The sequence below is a fragment of the Oncorhynchus keta genome, chromosome 1, assembly GCF_023373465.1.
Source record: "Oncorhynchus keta strain PuntledgeMale-10-30-2019 chromosome 1, Oket_V2, whole genome shotgun sequence".
Taxonomy (NCBI): Eukaryota; Metazoa; Chordata; class Actinopteri; order Salmoniformes; family Salmonidae; genus Oncorhynchus; species Oncorhynchus keta.
This window is the reverse complement of record NC_068421.1, coordinates 50822865-50840518: the sequence shown is the minus strand read 5'-3', so window position 1 is coordinate 50840518 and position 17654 is coordinate 50822865.

Sequence of the window (17654 nt, the reverse complement as noted above, 5' to 3'; positions counted from 1 at the left end):
GTTTAGGGGCTTTAAATCTAGAAAAATACACATACACGCTTAATTTCTTTCAAATGAAGCGTTTAAGCTTTCAGTAAACTTTCTGCAGGTAAAGACATCGCCACCTAAAGGTTACTTTCGGAACTAAATTAAACAAACTACTACTACTTCCTAAACCTGCTAGTTCACGAAGAAAATATGTCAATTCATCATTATTCGTTCTCTGAACCAATCTGCTACACTTAGAGAGGAATAATGTCCTGCTGCATGTGACTTTCTGGAGCGGGGGCCATACCATACAAAATGGTGCATTGTTTAGATCAGACCAGTGACCTTTGACACAGCGCTACTGTATTCTGTATCTCATAGTGCGTTCTGGAACTCACTGAATCTACTAATCATGGCATAACCAACCAAAGAGCGCATACACATTTCAACTGGAAGTTAACATGACAAAACAGAAACCGTAGCTACTGTAATTGAACCTTACTTTATATGGACACATACTGTGTAATAGCCTAATTGATTATTAGAAAATAAGAATAAAGAATACAGTACTAAAGCATACATAACACCACTGCCATAAGATTCAGAGTTCTAGTATAGCCCCCAATATGTGATCTATGGGCTCACAGCTCTGTTCCTTCTTATCTCTGACAGCAGAGGGTTCTCTAGCCACGCCCCATGTTGCCTCCGGTAGGCACCTAGCACACTGGTAGCCTGCTGTGGGAGTTAAATCAAAGATAGGCGAGATCAGGTGAGTCCATTCCAGCCAATGAGAGGGCAGATACGTGTGTGAACAACAGGCATAACGCCGACATAAAGTTGTTTTATTCAAAAGTTGCCAAAATGCCACGTACATCCACTTACAGTGCCTTGCGAAAGTATTCGGCCCCCTTGAACTTTGCGACCTTTTGCCACGTTTCAGGCTTCAAACATAAAGATATAAAACTGTATATTTTTGTGAAGAATCAACAACAAGTGGGACACAATCATGAAGTGGAACGACATTTATTGGATATTTCAAACTTTTTTAACAAATCAAAAACTGAGAAATTGGGCGTGCAAAATCATTCATATCTCAATGGGATTTCAATTGGAACTGTGTTGAAAATCTACCAACCTCAGATTTCTCACTTCCTGTTTGGATTTCTTCTCAGGTTTTTCTCAGGCCTGCCATATGAGTTATGTTATACTCACAGACATCATTCAAACAGTTTTAGAAACTTCAGAGTGTTTTCTATCCAATACTAATAATAATATGCATATATTAGCAACTGAGACTGAGGAGCAGGCCGTTTAATCTGGGCACCTTATTCATCCAAGCTACTCAATACTGCCCCCCAGCCATTTAATCAATTGATAGTGAAGGAACTAAGATTACTTCCCAAGCAAAGTCAATGTTTTGTCTTCTCGGCTATAGAAGGTTGTAGCTCAGCCTCTTAATGTCAAAGAAATGAAACAATGATATCCCCATGTCTTTCCCTGGTATTTTACAGCATGTTTCTGAAGCATTGTGGACCAAACCACTATTATATACGTATCACTTTATATAATTGGATCTGTTTTATTTTCTTAAATCTTAAGTTAACAATGGGTAGGTTTGTGCTTTTTGCCATTTACTTTTATAAAAGGTAGGCCTTTGGCATACCCTCTCATACCCCTTCAATTCGAGTCCTGGTTTTAACTTAACAGCCCTTCACTGACATGGAGGTAGGCTATTTAAAGAGTGCATGGTGGGTGGAGGAATTGGCCAACACATCTATGTATAAAGAAGTTTATGGCCTTATTTAGTCTGTCAAACAGGTAGGCCTACCTTGTATTTCTTAAAAAGGAAGAAATAGGCTCCAACACAAAGCTTTCTTGTTGTTAGTAAAGTCATATTAAAATGAAGACGTTCGAAATGAATTATGCCTACCAGAACTTGCCTACTTTCATTATCATGAGCTGTCCGTTTCAGAGTGAATGTCACCATTATTTAACCAGGTAGGCCAGTTGAGAACAAGTTCTCATTTACAACTGTGCCCAGGCCAAGATAAAGCAAAGCAGTGCGACAAAAACAACAGTACAGAGTTACACATAAACAAACGTACAATCAATTACACATCATTGTTTCATTTGAAAGCTATGTGCAGTGTGTGCAAATGTAGAAGAGTGAAACTAATAAATAAATAGGCCATAGAGGTGAAATAATTGATAGCTGTGCTGATGATGATGTGCAAGTAAGCATAATAAGCATTTCTCTACGGCTGGCCATGCTTTCCTCCTGGCTACCCCAAACCCGGCCAACAGCTCCGCACCCCCCGTAGCTACTTGACCAAGCCTCCCCAGCTTCTCCTTCATCCAAATCCAGATAGCTAATGTTCTGAAAGAGCTGCAAAACCTGGACCCATTCAAATCAGCTGGGCTAGACAATCTGGACCCTCTCTTTCTAAAAATGATCCTCCGCCGTTGTTGCAACCCCTCTTTTGTATCGTCCGAGACCCCTAAAGACTGGAAAGCTGCCGCGATCATCCCCCTCTTCAAAGGGGGTGACACTCTAGACCCATACTGTTATAGACCTACAGTATATCCATCCTGCCTGTCTTTCTAAAGTCTTCGAAAGCCAAGTCAATAAACAGATCACTGACCATTTCGAATCCCACCGTACCTTCTCTGCTGTGCAATCCATTTTTCGAGCTGGTCACGGGTGCACCTCGGCCGCGCTCAAGGTAATAAACGATATCATAACCGCCATCGATAAAAGACAGTACTGTGCAACTGTCTTCATCGACCTGGCCAAGGCTTTCGACTCTGTCAATCACCGTATTCCTATAGGCAGACTCAATAGCCTTGGTTTCTCAAACGACTGCCTCGCCTGGTTCACCAACTACTTCTCAGATAGAGTTCAGTGTGTCAAATCGGAGGGCATGTTGTCCGGACCTCTGGCAGTCTCTATGGGGGTACTTAGTTCAAAAATGTTTGAATTGCACATGCTTATTTAATGGTGAGGAAATCACTTTTGAAGAGAAACAAGGCATCCTCTACTGACGGGATGAGGTCAATATCCTTCCAGGATACCCGGGCCAGGTCGATGAAAAAGGCCTGCTCACTGAAGTGTTTGAGGGAGCGTTTGACAGTGATGAGGGGTGGTCGTTTGACCACGTACCCATTACGCACACAGGCAATGAGGCAGTGATCATTGAGATCCTGGTTGAAGACAGCAGAGGTATATTTAGAGGGTAAATTGGTCAGGATGATATCTAAGAGGGTGTGTGAGATTGGGGGCATCTAATTTAGATTCATGTAGATTGTAGGAAGGCCGGGGTGTTAAGCGTGTCCCAGTTTAGGTCACCCAACAGTACGAACTCTGAAGATGGATGTGGGGCGATCAATTCACATATGGTGTCCAGGGCACAACTGGGGGCAGAAGGTGGTCTAACGTTCTCTGCTTCACGGAAACATGGCTCACTGGAGAGACGCTATCCGATGCGGTGCAGCCAACGGGTTTCTCCAAGCATCGCGCCGACAGAAACAAACATCTTTCTGGTAAGAAGAGTGGCGGGGGCGTATGCCTCATGACTAACGAGACATGGTGTGATGAAGGAAACATACAGGAACTCAAATCCTTCTGTTCACCTGATTTAGAATTCCTCACAATCAAATGTAGACCGCATTATCTTCCAAGAGAATTCTCTTCGATTATAATCACAGCCGTATATATCCCCCCCAAGCAGACACATCGATGGCTCTGAACAAACTTTATTTAACTCTTTGCAAACTGGAAACCATTTATCCGGAGGCTGCATTCATTGTAGCTGGGGATTTTAACAAAGCTAATCTGAAAACAAGACTCCCTAAATTTTATCAGCATATCGATTGCGCAACCAGGGGTGGTAAAACCTTGGATCATTGTTACTCTAACTTCCGCGACGCATATAAGGCCCTGCCCCGCCCCCCTTTCGGAAAAGCTGACCACGACTCCATTTTGTTGATCCCTGCCTACAGACAGAAACTAAAACAAGAGGCTCCCACGCTGAGGTCTGTCCAACGCTGGTCAGACCAAGCTGACTCCACACTCCAAGACTGCTTCCATCACGTGGACTGGGACATGTTTCGTATTGCGTCAGATAAAAATATTGACGAATACGCTGATTCGGTGTGCAAGTTCATTAGAACGTGCGTCGAAGATGTCGTTCCCATAGCAACGATAAAAACATTCCCTAACCAGAAACCGTGGATTGATGGCAGCATTCGCGTGAAACTGAAAACGCGAACCACTGCTTTTAATCAGGGCAAGGTGTCTGGTAACATGTCCGAATATAAACAATCCAGCTATTCCCTCCGCAAGGCTATTAAACAAGCTAAGCGTCAGTACAGAGACAAAGTGGAATCTCAATTCAATGGCTCAGACACAAGAGGCATGTGGCAGGGTCTACAGTCAATCACGGACTACAAGAAGAAACCCAGCCCAGTCACGGACCAGGATGTCTTGCTCCCAGGCAGACTAAATAACTTTTTGCCCGCTTTGAGGACAATACAGTGCCACTGACACGGCCTGCAACGAAAACATGCAGTCTCTCCTTCACTGCAGCCGAGGTGAGTAAGACATTTAAACGTGTTAACCCTCGCAAGGCTGCAGGCCCAGACGGCATCCCCAGCCGCGCCCTCAGAGCATGCGCAGACCAGCTGGCCGGTGTGTTTACGGACATATTCAATCAATCCCTATACCAGTCTGCTGTTCCCACATGCTTCAAGAGGGCGACCATTGTTCCTGTTCCCAAGAAAGCTAAGGTAACTGAGCTTAACGACTACCGCCCCGTAGCACTCACTTCCGTCATCATGAAGTGCTTTGAGAGACTAGTCAAGGACCATATCACCTCCACCCTACCTGACACCCTAGACCCACTCCAATTTGCTTACCGCCCAAATAGGTCCACAGACGATGCAATCTCAACCACACTGCACACTGCCCTAACCCACCTGGACAAGAGGAATACCTATGTGAGAATGCTGTTCATCGACTACAGCTCGGCATTCAACACCATAGTACCCTCCAAGCTCGTCATCAAGCTCGAGACCCTGGGTCTCGACCCCGCCCTGTGCAACTGGGTACTGGACTTCCTGACGGGCCGCCCCCAGGTGGTGAGGGTAGGCAACAACATCTCCTCCCCGCTGATCCTCAACACGGGGCCCCACAAGGGTGCGTTCTGAGCCCTCTCCTGTACTCCCTGTTCACCCACGACTGCGTGGCCACGCACGCCTCCAACTCAATCATCAAGTTTGCAGACGACACAACAGTGGTAGGCTTGATTACCAACAACGACGAGACGGCCTACAGGGAGGAGGTGAGGGCCCTCGGAGTGTGGTGTCAGGAAAATAACCTCACACTCAACGTCAACAAAACTAAGGAGATGATTGTGGACTTCAGGAAACAGCAGAGGGAACACCCCCCTATCCACATCGATGGAACAGTAGTGGAGAGGGTAGCAAGTTTTAAGTTCCTCGGCATACACATCACAGACAAACTGAATTGGTCCACTCACACTGAGAGCGTCGTGAAGAAGGCGCAGCAGCGCCTCTTCAACCTCAGGAGGCTGAAGAAATTCGGCTTGTCACCAAAAGCACTCAAACTTCTACAGATACACAATCGAGAGCATCCTGGCGGGCTGTATCACCGCCTGGTACGGCAACTGCTCCGCCCTCAACCGTAAGGCTCTCCAGAGGGTAGTGAGGTCTGCACAACGCATCACCGGGGCAAACTACCTGCCCTCCAGGACACCTACACCACCCGATGTTACAGGAAGGCCATAAAGATCATCAAGGACATCAACCACCCGAACCACTGCCTGTTCACCCCACTATCATCCAGAAGGCGAGGTCAGTACAGGTGCATCAAAGCTGGGACAGAGAGACTGAAAAACAGCTTCTATCTCAAGGCCATCAGACTGTTAAACAGCCACCACTAACATTGAGTGGCTGCTGCCAACACACTGTCATTGACACTGACCCAACTCCAGCCACTTTAATAATGGGAATTGATGGGAAATGATGTAAATATATCACTAGCCACTTTAAACAATGCTACCTTATATAATGTTACTTACCCTACATTATTCATCTCATATGCATACGTATATACTGTACTCTACATCATCGACTGCATCCTTATGTAATACATGTATCACTAGCCACTTTAACTATGCCACTTTGTTTACTTTGTCTACATACTCATCTCATATGTATATACTGTACTCGATACCATCTACTGTATGCTGCTCTGTACCATCACTCATTCATATATCCTTATGTACATATTCTTTATCCCCTTACACTGTGTATAAGACAGTAGTTTTGGAATTGTTAGTTAGATTACTTGTTGGTTATCACTGCATTGTCGGAACTAGAAGCACAAGCATTTCGCTACACTCGCATGAACATCTGCTAACCATGTGTATGTGACAAATAAAATTGTATTTGATTTGATTTGAACAAGCGGCAACGGTGAGAGACTTGTTTCTGGAAAGGTGGATTTTTAAAAGTAGAAGCTCAAATCGACTGCTGCTTTAAGTTTCAGAACCACAATGTAAGTTACTTGAATCTGGCTTAATGTAACGTCTCTGACTGATAAATACATCATGGGCAAAAACATGTTGTTTATTAAAATCAATTATAGTAGTAGGTATCAAAGTTGACATCTGGTCCTCCTCATCTTCACACTCTCCTGATTTCGGCAAAGTATTCAGACCCCTTGACTTTTTCCATATTATGTTAATTACAGCCTTATTCTAAAATTGATTAAACCGTTTCTTTTGTTGCAAATTCTCCCATTCTTCTTTGCAGATCCTCTCAAGTTCTGTGAGGTTGGATGGGGAGAGTCACTGCACAGCTATTTTCAGGTCTCTCCAGAGATGTTAGATTGGGTTCAAGTCCGGGCTTTGGCTCCTGCGTTGTCTTCGTTCGCTTAGGACCTTCGCCCCAGTCTGAGATCCTGAGTGCTCCGGAGCAGGTTTTCATCAAGAATCTCTCTGTAATTTACTCTGTTCAACTTTCCCTCGATCCTGACTAGTCTCTCAGTCCCTGCCACTAAAAAACAGGCATACCCCGGTTTGGCTGGGGTAGGCCATCGTTGTAAATAAGAATTTGTTCTTAAAAAAATTAGCAATCAGACGCCGACATTGTTGGCATTAGCATTCTCATAGACTTTGAATGGTGGGTTAGCTAGTTAGCTTTGCGCCACAACAGATTGCAGATATCCTAATGTTATCAACATAAAACATTTACAGTTGAAGTCGGAAGTTTACATGCACCTTAGCCAAATACATTTAAACTCAGTTTTTCACAATTAGGTCAGTTAGGATCACCACTTTATTTTAAGAATGTGAAATGTCAGAATAATAATAGAGAGAATGATTTATTTCAGCTTTTATTTCTTTCATCACACTCCCAGTGGGTCAGAAGTACATACACACAATTAGTATTTTGCCTTTAATTTGTTTAACTTGGGTCAAACATTTCGGGTAGCCTTCCACAAGCTTCCCACAATAAGTTAGGTGAATTTTGGCCCATTCCCCCTGACAGAGTTGGTGTAACTGAGTCAGGTTTGTAGGCCTCCTTGCTCGCACACACTTTTATAGTTCTGCCCACACATCTTCTAGAGGATTGAGGTCATGGCTTTGTGATGGCCACTCTAATACCTTGACTTTGTTGTCCTTAAGCCCTTTTGCCACAACTTTGGAATTATGCTTGGGGTCATTGTCCATTTGGATTACTTTTAACTTCTGACTGATGTCTTGACTTCCCACATATTTCCTAACTCATGATGCCATCTATTTTGTGAAGTGTACCATCCCACCTGAAAAGAGATGCTGCCACCCCGGTTTTTACATTACATGTCATTTAGCAGACGCTCTTATCCAGGTGGTACACCTTATGATTGGAACAGCCACTTGCCTAAATCTTTTTTTTTTTTTGCTGTATTCCTTGAAGAGGTGGGGTTTCAGGTGTCTCCGGAAGTGGTGTGGGAGTTTGTTCCACCATTGGGGGGCCAGAGCAGCGAACAGTTTTGACTGGGCTGAGCGGGAACTGTACTTCCTCAGTGGTAGGGAGGCGAGCAGGCCAGAGGTGGATGAACGCAGTGCCCTTGTTTGGGTGTAGGGCCTGATCAGAGCCTGGAGGTACTGAGGTGCCGTTCCCCTCACAGCTCCGTAGGCAAGCACCATGGTCTTGTAGCGGATGCGAGCTTCAACTGGAAGCCAGTGGAGAGAGCGGAGGAGCGGGGTGACGTGAGAGAACTTGGGAAGGTTGAACACCAGACGGGCTGCGGCGTTCTGGATGAGTTGTAGGGGTTTAATGGCACAGGCAGGGAGCCCAGCCAACAGCGAGTTGCAGTAATCAAGACGGGAGATGACAAGTGCCTGGATTAGGACCTGCGCCGCTTCCTGTGTGAGGCAGGGTCGTACTCTGCGGATGTTGTAGAGCATGAACCTACAGGAACGGGACACCGCCTTGATGTTAGTTGAGAACGTCAGGGTGTTGTCCAGGATCACGCCAAGGTTCTTAGCGCTCTGGGAGGAGGACACAATGGAGTTGTCAACCGTGATGGCGAGATCATGGAACGGGCAGTCCTTCCCCGGGAGGAAGAGGAGCTCCGTCTTGCTGAGGTTCAGCTTGAGGTGGTGATCAGTCATCCACACTGATATGTCTGCCAGACATGCAGAGATGCGATTCGCCACCTGGTCATCAGAAGGGGGATGGCTTCACGGTTGGGATGGTGTTCTTCGGCTAGCAAGCCTCCCCTTTTCATCCAAACGTAACGATGGTCATCATGGCCAAACAGTTCTATTTTTGTTTCGTCAGACCAGAGGACATTTCTCCAAAATGTACCATCTTTGTCCCCATGTGCAGTTGAAAACCAGAGTATGTCTTTTTTATGGCGATTTTGGAGCAGTGGCTTCTTCCTTGCTGAGCGGCCATTCTGGTTATGTCGATATAGGACTCGTTTTACTGTGGATATAGATACTTTTGTACCTGTTTCCTCCAGCATCTTCACAAGGTCCTTTGCTGTTGTTCTGGGATTGATTTTCACTTTTCGCACCAAAGTACGTTCATCTCTAGGAGACAGAAGGCGTCTCCTTCCTGAGCGGTATGACGGCTGCATGGTCCCATGGTGTTCATACTTGCGTATTACTGTTTGTACAGGTGAACGTGGTACTTTCAGGCATTTGGAAATTGCTCCCAAGAATGAACCAGACTTGTGGAGGTCTACAATTTTATTTCCGAGGTCTTGGCTGATTCTTTTGATTTTCCCATGATATCAAGCAAGAGGCACTGAGTTTGTAGGTGGTTCTTGAAATACATCCACAGGTATACCTCCAATTGACTCAAATTATGTCAATTAGCCTATCAGAAGCTTCTAAAGCCATGACATCATTTTCTGAAATTTTCCAAGCTGTTTGAAGGCACAGTCAACTTAGCGTATGTAAACTTCTGAGCCACTGGAATTGTGATACAGTGAATTATAAGTGAAATAATCTAAACAATTGTTGGAAAAATTACTTGTGTCATGCACAAAGTAGATGTCCTAACTGACTTACCAAAACTATAGTTTGTTAACAAGACATTTGTGGCGTGGTTGAAAAAGGAGTTTTAATGACTCCAACCTAAGTGTATGTAAATGATAAGAGAATTGTGTTCTCCAGGTACATCACCAAATTTAATTATATTACTCTCAGTCTGCAAACCAGAATTTGTAAAATCCTGGTCGAATGAAACAGACGGAGGCCCAGCTAAATAGTCAAAGGTTTATTCACGGAACGTTCTGAAGTCAAGAATACAAATCAATTCCTTTTATACTGACTTCTCACGCCCACACATACACACACACATACACACAAACATACGCACACACATGTCCTGCTACGCACACACTGTCTGTCTCACTTCCCAGCCAACAGAGATGGTGACCTTGTCCTTGAGATGGACTCCCCGTTCTCTCCCAAATCTCTAGTCAGGTCGGGACCAAGCTCAGGCAGTCTGAGTTTGAAATACCATAAAGGCACATTGTTTTACCCTAATTCTGACTCGGACTACACATTTATTGATTATGATTTTATACATTCTAATCAATTCCATACAAGTATATGTTTCAGGGCGGAATATTCTAATCATTCAATTAACAGACAATCCTCACCTATCAGTAAACTTCCGACTTCAACTGTAGGCCCCGTTTCTCTCTTTTGAAATTGAAGGGCCGTGTCTAACAACATTGCCAGTTCAAGCACTGTATGGATAACAACCATTAGATACAGTCTAATATGCTAACTACCTAACCCGCCATTCAAAGTCTACGAGAATGCTAACTATGTCGGCTTCCGAGTGCTTACACTATGTGTAAACAAATGTTTACATTTTGTTTTCAAGAATTTTCCTCAACCTAGATTACATAGCTTTCAAATTATGTCCACCTCATTTAATAGTTTTGACAAATATAGTTTATATTTAACTAAGTTTTGTGAATGGGCCGGAAGGAGGAAGGAATCACGTTTGATCAGGAACTGGGTTAATTACAAGGTGATAGGAGTAGCAGGCCTATATTTCCTTCATAATGTTACATCTTAAATGGCAAAGTAATATGTGCCATTTGCAATAACTTTGTTGGACTATATTTGATTTAAAAAATATATAAATAGTTATATTCTATAACTAATTCACGATTGGCTTAATTTAGTTACATATTTCAAATATTGACAGTGCAGGGATATCTTTCCCGATAATGATAAGAAATGACCATACTTTTTCGGACAAATTGTAATTAATGGATTACATAATTTAGAAACAACATTTTTAGTTGAGTAGGCTAAACCAACACCATTCATAAAATGTGTAGGGTCAATTGCCACAGTACATTTCCTTTGGTAAACAAGGAAATATTTTATTTAAATTGTAAAGAATCATTTTCCAATAGTTAAATCTATCCATGGTCTGTAAAAAAAATCTGTTTTAATTTATACAGATGATAATACCCATCGGAGGGGCGAAAATATCTTCAAAGATGTTGACAGCAAGCAGAACAAAAAAAATGAACACTGACATCAGCTTTAGGGAGCAGTAGTTTGGCGGCCAATGACAGTTGAAATTGAGATCAGGTGTTCAGGTGATATTTAGCATATATTGATGGTTTAACGAGAGATTTGTTAGTACACTGGCCAACGCTGGTTGCAATAGGCCCAATGTGTTTACTCATGACTACAAAGTTATTTAACGTAACTTTAACGTACCTTTTTGCCACGGTGTGCCGTACTGAACATGAGTCTGTGAGTGAAACATCATGTTGCTTTTGACACAGGGTCCATCTGACACAGGGAAACTGAGCAGTCACACCGCCTAATTCTACATCCGGGACAGAGGGAATTGTGCGGTTTTGTAAGTTTGTCATCAGCGGAGATGGTGTAGATTGACAGAGTACCGGTCGGCCAGTCCAGGTACACTCCTACTCTGTCGGAGCGTGAGGCGTTTACACATACAGAAGTTTCCTCATGATTGTGCCAGGAAATGTACCAGTCATCAAAGCAGCCCAGACTCCAGGACTTGTCATTGTCTCCAGGCCCAGAAGTCATTAAGCAATCCTCTCCTGCTGATTCCTGAATATGCTACTCCTATTAACAGCTTCTCTCCCTCTCTACTCTGCCTCCCAGTAACAGCGGCCAGTCAGACCCGCTCTACATAGCACCTGTGCATAGCCCTCAAACCATTCTGGGTGATCATGATACTGGTGTTGCAGTAATAGCATCCAGAAGCAATGGCTTTATCTACTGTCAGTGAAAACAGACACGGTAAGACGTCAGATTTAGATTGCATTGGCTATATTGATATTTGTAAAAAGTTATCATTTGTGACGTGTTGCGGGTCACTACTTCACAGGAGAGCCATTTGAACGTAAACATATATTCTTTAATCAAAATGCAGTTTTTTTGGCATAAATGCCTTCTGGAACATGTGAACTTTCATATGCCTTAATAACAAACTTTTTTTGCCATCTGTAAATATAAATACAATTGTTAAATTACGAGCCTAGTTGGTTTAGCCACAGAAAAAGACAGCAACCTTCCCTCTAGCCATGATTGGCTGAGTAATTGAGTGGGCTGGACATGCTGAGAGATGAGTTTGGATTGGTCTGCCATATAGCACGCTTCTTCTGTCTATTTGAGCTGGTCAGTCTGTGTTGGTAATCCTGTCTAACGCAGCCTTTCATTTTTCATTTATTGCGTAGTAGAACTGCATAAGTGTTGCTCTACACTTTCTCGATGACAGAGTTTTGAAATCAGTGGAATTCGAGTACGATAACTAAGGAGACGGAGAAAACATATCCCAGAGATTAAACATATCGTAGGCCATATCCCTGGATCATTTCTACCGAATATCTACTGGCTACATGTGCTTATTAACGTCCTGTTTGAGGAAGACTGTCACTAACTAACCCTTAATCCAGGTAATCACTCTAATTAACATTTATCCTTTACTCTCTCCAACAGTATACATATATTGCTGTACCTGTACTGCTTCATTCCCTGCGTGATAACCATAGTTTTAACCATCCCCATGCAGGTGGTGAGCACTTTCATTGTCGTCTGATGTAATGCACATAATATCTACTGTATATCTCTACATTCTAAAACATGATAATAATAGTTTTCTTTATACACAGTTGAAGATACTATATATTTTTCGGAAACAAAATACATTTTCTTCCTATAAGCCACAGTCACGGTAGTAAGGTCTGTCTGCATTGTCTAATCAAATCAAATCCAATTGTATTGGTCACATACACATGGTTAGCAGATGTTATTGCGAGTGTAGCGGAATGCTTACGCTTTTAGATCTGACAGTGCAGCAGTATCTAACAAGTAATACCTAATATCTAACAAATTACACCACAAAACCTAATACACAAAATCTAGTAAAGGAATGGGATGAGAATATATAAGTATGAAATATATGGATGAGCAGTGACAGAGCGGCTAAGATGCAATAGATAGTAAGAATATATAGTTAAGGATACAGTATACAGTATATACTGTACATATGAGATAAGTAATTCTTATCATTAAAGTGGCCAATGATGTCAAGTCTGTAGGTAGGCAGCTGCCTCTCTGTGCTAGTGGTGGCTGTTTAACAATCTGATGGCCTTGAGATAGAAGCTGTTTTTCAATCTCTCTGTCCCAACTTTGATGTACCTGTACTGCACCTGTACTGAACAGGCAGTGGCTTGGGTGGTTATTGTCCTAGATGATCGTTCTTGCCTTCCTGTGACATCGGGTGTTACAGGTGTCCAGGAGGGCACGTAGTTTGCCCCCGGTGATGCGTTGTGCAGACCGCACCACCCTCTGGAGAGCCCTGTGGATGTACCAGGTGGCGATACAGCCCAGGGATGCTCCCAATGCTCACACAGGATGCGCCCAATTGTGCACCTGTAAAAGTAAGTGAGGGTTTTCGGTGACAAGCCACATTTCTTCAGCCTCCTGAGGTTGAAGAGGTGCTGTTGCGTCTTCTTCACCACACTGTCTGTGTGCTTGGACCATTTCAGTTTGTCCATGATGTGTACACCGAGGAACTTAAAAGTTTCCACCTTCTCCACTGCTGTCCCATCAATATATTTTTTAAACCTTTATTTTATTTAACTAGGCAAGTCAGTTAATAGCAAATTCTTATTTCCAATGACGGCCTAGGAACAGTGGGTTAACTGCCTGTTCAGGGGCAGAAAGACAGATTTGTACTTTGTCAGCTCGGGGATTTGAACTTAAAATCTTTTCGGTTTGCTAGTCCACCGCTCTAACCACTAGGCTACCCTGCCACCCCAGCAGGATAAGGGGGTGCTCCCTTTGCTGTTTTCTGAAGTCCACGATCATCTCTTTTGTTTTGCTGACATTGAGTGATAAGTTATTTTCCTGACACCACACTGCGAGGGCCCTCACCTCCTCCCTGTAGGCTGTCTCGTCTTTGTTGGTAATCAAGCCTACCACTGTAGTGTGGTCTGCAAACATGATGATTGAGTTAGAGGCGTGCATAGCCACTCAGTCGTGGGTGAACAGGGAGTACAGAAGGGGGCTGAAAACGCACCCTTGTGGGACCCCAGTGTTGAGGATCAGCGGAGTGGATGTTGTTTCCTACTTTCACCACCTGGGGGCGGCCTGTCAGGAAGTCCAAGACCTAGTTGCACAGGGCGGGGTCGAGACCCAGGGTCTCAAACTTAATGATGAGTTTGGAGGGTAGTATGGTGTTGAATGCCGAGCTGTAGTCAACGAACAGCATTCTTACATAGGTATTCCTCTTGTCCAGATGGGTTAGAGCAGTGTGCAGTCTGATGGCGATTGCATCGTCTGTGGACCTATTGAGGTGGTAAGCAAATTGGTGTGGGTCTAGGGTGTCAGGTAGGGCGGAGGTGATATGATCCTTGACTAGTCTCTCAAAGCACTTCATGATGACAGGAGTGAGTGCTACGGGGCAGTAGTCATTTAGTTCAGTTACCTTAGCTTTCTTGGGAACAGGAACAATGGTGGCCATCTTGAAGCATGTGGAGACAGCAGACTGGGATAGGGATTTATTAAATATGTCCGTAAACACACCAGCAAGCTGGTCTGCGCATGCTCTGAGGACGTGGCTAGGGATGTCGTCTGGGCCGGCAGCCTTGCGAGGGTTAACGCGTTTAAATGTTTTACTCACATCAGCCACGGAGAAGGCAACCCCACAGTCTTTGGTAGCGGGCCGCGTCGGTGGCACTGTATTGTCCTCAAAGTGCACAAAGAAGTTGTTTAATATGTCTCGTGTTTGAGCCGTTGAATTGCGACTCCACTTTGTCTATATACTGACGCTTTGCTTGTTTGATTGCTTTACAGAGGAAATAACTACACTGTTTGTATTCGGCCATGTTTCCAGTCGCCTTGCCATGATTAAATTCACGGTATCTAGTTAAGGAAGGTTTTAATAGCCACAGTGGGTACAACATCTCCTATACATTTCCTTATAAACTCGCTCACAGAGTCAGCGTATACGTCAATGTTATTGTCCAAGGCTACCCGGAACATATCCCAGTCCACGTGATCGAAGCAATCGTGAAGCTTAGACTCATTGGTCAGACCAGCATTGGATAGACCTAAGCACGAGCACTTCCTGTTTTAGTTTCTGCCTATAGGAGGGGAGCAACAAGATGGAGTCATGGGCGAATTTGCCAAAAAGAGGGCGGGGGAAGGCCTTGTATGCATTGTGGAAGTTAGAGTAGCAATGGTCGAGGGGGTTACTCGCTCGTGCACTGCAATCGATATGCTGATAGAATGTAGGTAGCCTTGGTCAAAAAAATACCTTTGTTAAAATCCCCAGCTACAATAAATGCAGTCTCAGGATATATGGTTTCCAGTTTGAATAAAGTTAAGTGAAGTTCCTTGATGGCCTTCTTGGTATCCGCTTGCGGGGGGATATACACGGCTGTGATGTTAACCGAGCAGATTCCTCGATAATATGGTTGGTATCTGATTGTGAGGATTTCTAGGTCAGGTGAACAACAGGACTTGAGTTCTTGTATGTTGTTACAATTACACCATGAGTCGTTAATCATGAAACATACACCCTCGCCCTTCTTTTTATTCCTGTCGGCGCGATGCACTTAAAATCCCTTTGGCTGTTTGGACTCAGACATCATGTCCCCAGCTAGCCATGTTTCCGTGATACAGAGTATGCTACAATCCCGGATATCTCTTTGGAAATCAACTCTTGCCCTATTTCGTTGACTTTGTTAACTAGGGACTGGACATTATTAAAGTTATAAGACTAATATACTCAGAAGCGGTGGGTGCATACGGATCCTCACTAGAAGACCACTCCGGCACCCTCTCCTCCAGCAGCGTTGTTTTGGGTCGGCCTCTGGAATCAGTTCAAATGCCCTGGGAGGTGCAGGCAAAGGATCCGCTTTGGGAAAGTCATATTCCTGGTCGTTGTGCTGGTAAGTTGACGTCTCTCTGATATCCAATCGTTCTTAAGGTTTTCTGGGCTAACAATGTAAGAAATAATACATTTAAAAAAACAAAACACTGCACAGTTTCCTAAGGACTAAAAGCGAAGCTGCCATATCAACACTAAAGGAGCATTAGATGGTGTATTTGGACCATTGTTGTATATATCCACACAACTACAAACCTTACACATAACAAATCAATCTGTGTCAGCTCCCTGCGGATTCTGGAAGTTGTCACAGTGGCACAGCTGGCATCAACATGGCACATCTGTAGCACGTTACACACAACTTTATCCTCTAGCTATAAACTTTCCCCAGGAAACATTACATGGAAACATCTGCTTAGATGGTTTGCATGTCTGCAATATACTTCAGAAAAACACATATAAGTACTGAGACATTCCTAATATGTACACCAGTATGTGGCATGCAATGTCATTCCGCATCAGCAGGTGGAGCCAGAGATTCATGAGAGGTGGTTCATGGGACAATGAATGGGAGAACTCAGCATGCTGATACCGCACTGTATTTATGTCATCTGAAGTAGACCAATAATCCTACTCGTTACAATTGTGTATAGGGGATGCCTCGGAAAGACATTTGTTCAAAGCACAGATGTTGTATGAAAAGACTGGTTCAGTTCTCAAACTAAATCAGTTCACTGAGCACTTTTAACCACATGGATAAAGTAGTGAAGAAACTGTATAGCACAAAAACATGTTTTGAACCTTTCAATCACACAGGCTGGGGAATCATCAAGCACAAGGTACTTGAGTGGAACCCCTGAGAAGGGCTGTGTGTTGGCGGTGACCCAGGTCAGTGCACGGGCATGGCCCTGGAGGGAGGGCGACTGCTAGCCAACCGCTAAACACCTCAATTAAGCCTTTTATGACGAGCTTAGCTAGCAGCTAGCACAGGTGCAGGACAGGAAGCCAGCCTCATTAACCAAGGAAGAAGAAGAGGGGGAGCATGGGCCAGCGGTGAGGCCACTGTCGTCACATGTTATTGGAGGGCTGAATGAATGCCATTGTCCTTGCTCACAGAGAGGGAGACGGGGGAGAAAGTGGAGGGGAGAGTTGACCAGTCTTAACCTCTTGCGGGGTAGAGCTGCGACTCTCTCAAGGACTCTTCAAAGCTCTTCAAAGTGCCTGGGACTGTCAGCTGTGTGGATGACAGGGCCCAGGTCACATCATCCCAAATGGCACCCTATTCCCTATTTGGGGCACTACTTTTGACCAGGGTTCTGGTCAAAAGTTGGTTTGTGGGAAATGAGCGGTAATAGTGCAGGCTATGTCATCCATTTGTCCGACTGCCGTCGGCATCAATGATTATACGACCAACTTGAATAAACACTTGCAGGTAAGGGCAGCACTGGTGTAGAATATGAGCGATATGGATATCACTTTGACCTATTATTGATGTCCAATGTAGCAATTGTGTGAATCACACGGCTGCTCTCTCAATGATTTGCACTTTACAAATTGTGGTTGTTGTAGATGGCTGTTCCCAAATCAATCATTGTTTATACAACCTGTGGACAGTCAGTGAAAAATGCGCTCTTGCAACAGCTGCAGATCCCAGCCTATAGACTAACGTTTTAAGGGAGTTCCTCCCTTGGAAACTTCTCCCATGGCATTGTGCTCCACAAATACTGTCAACAACAAGTTTAATTTAAGGAGACCACAAGAAG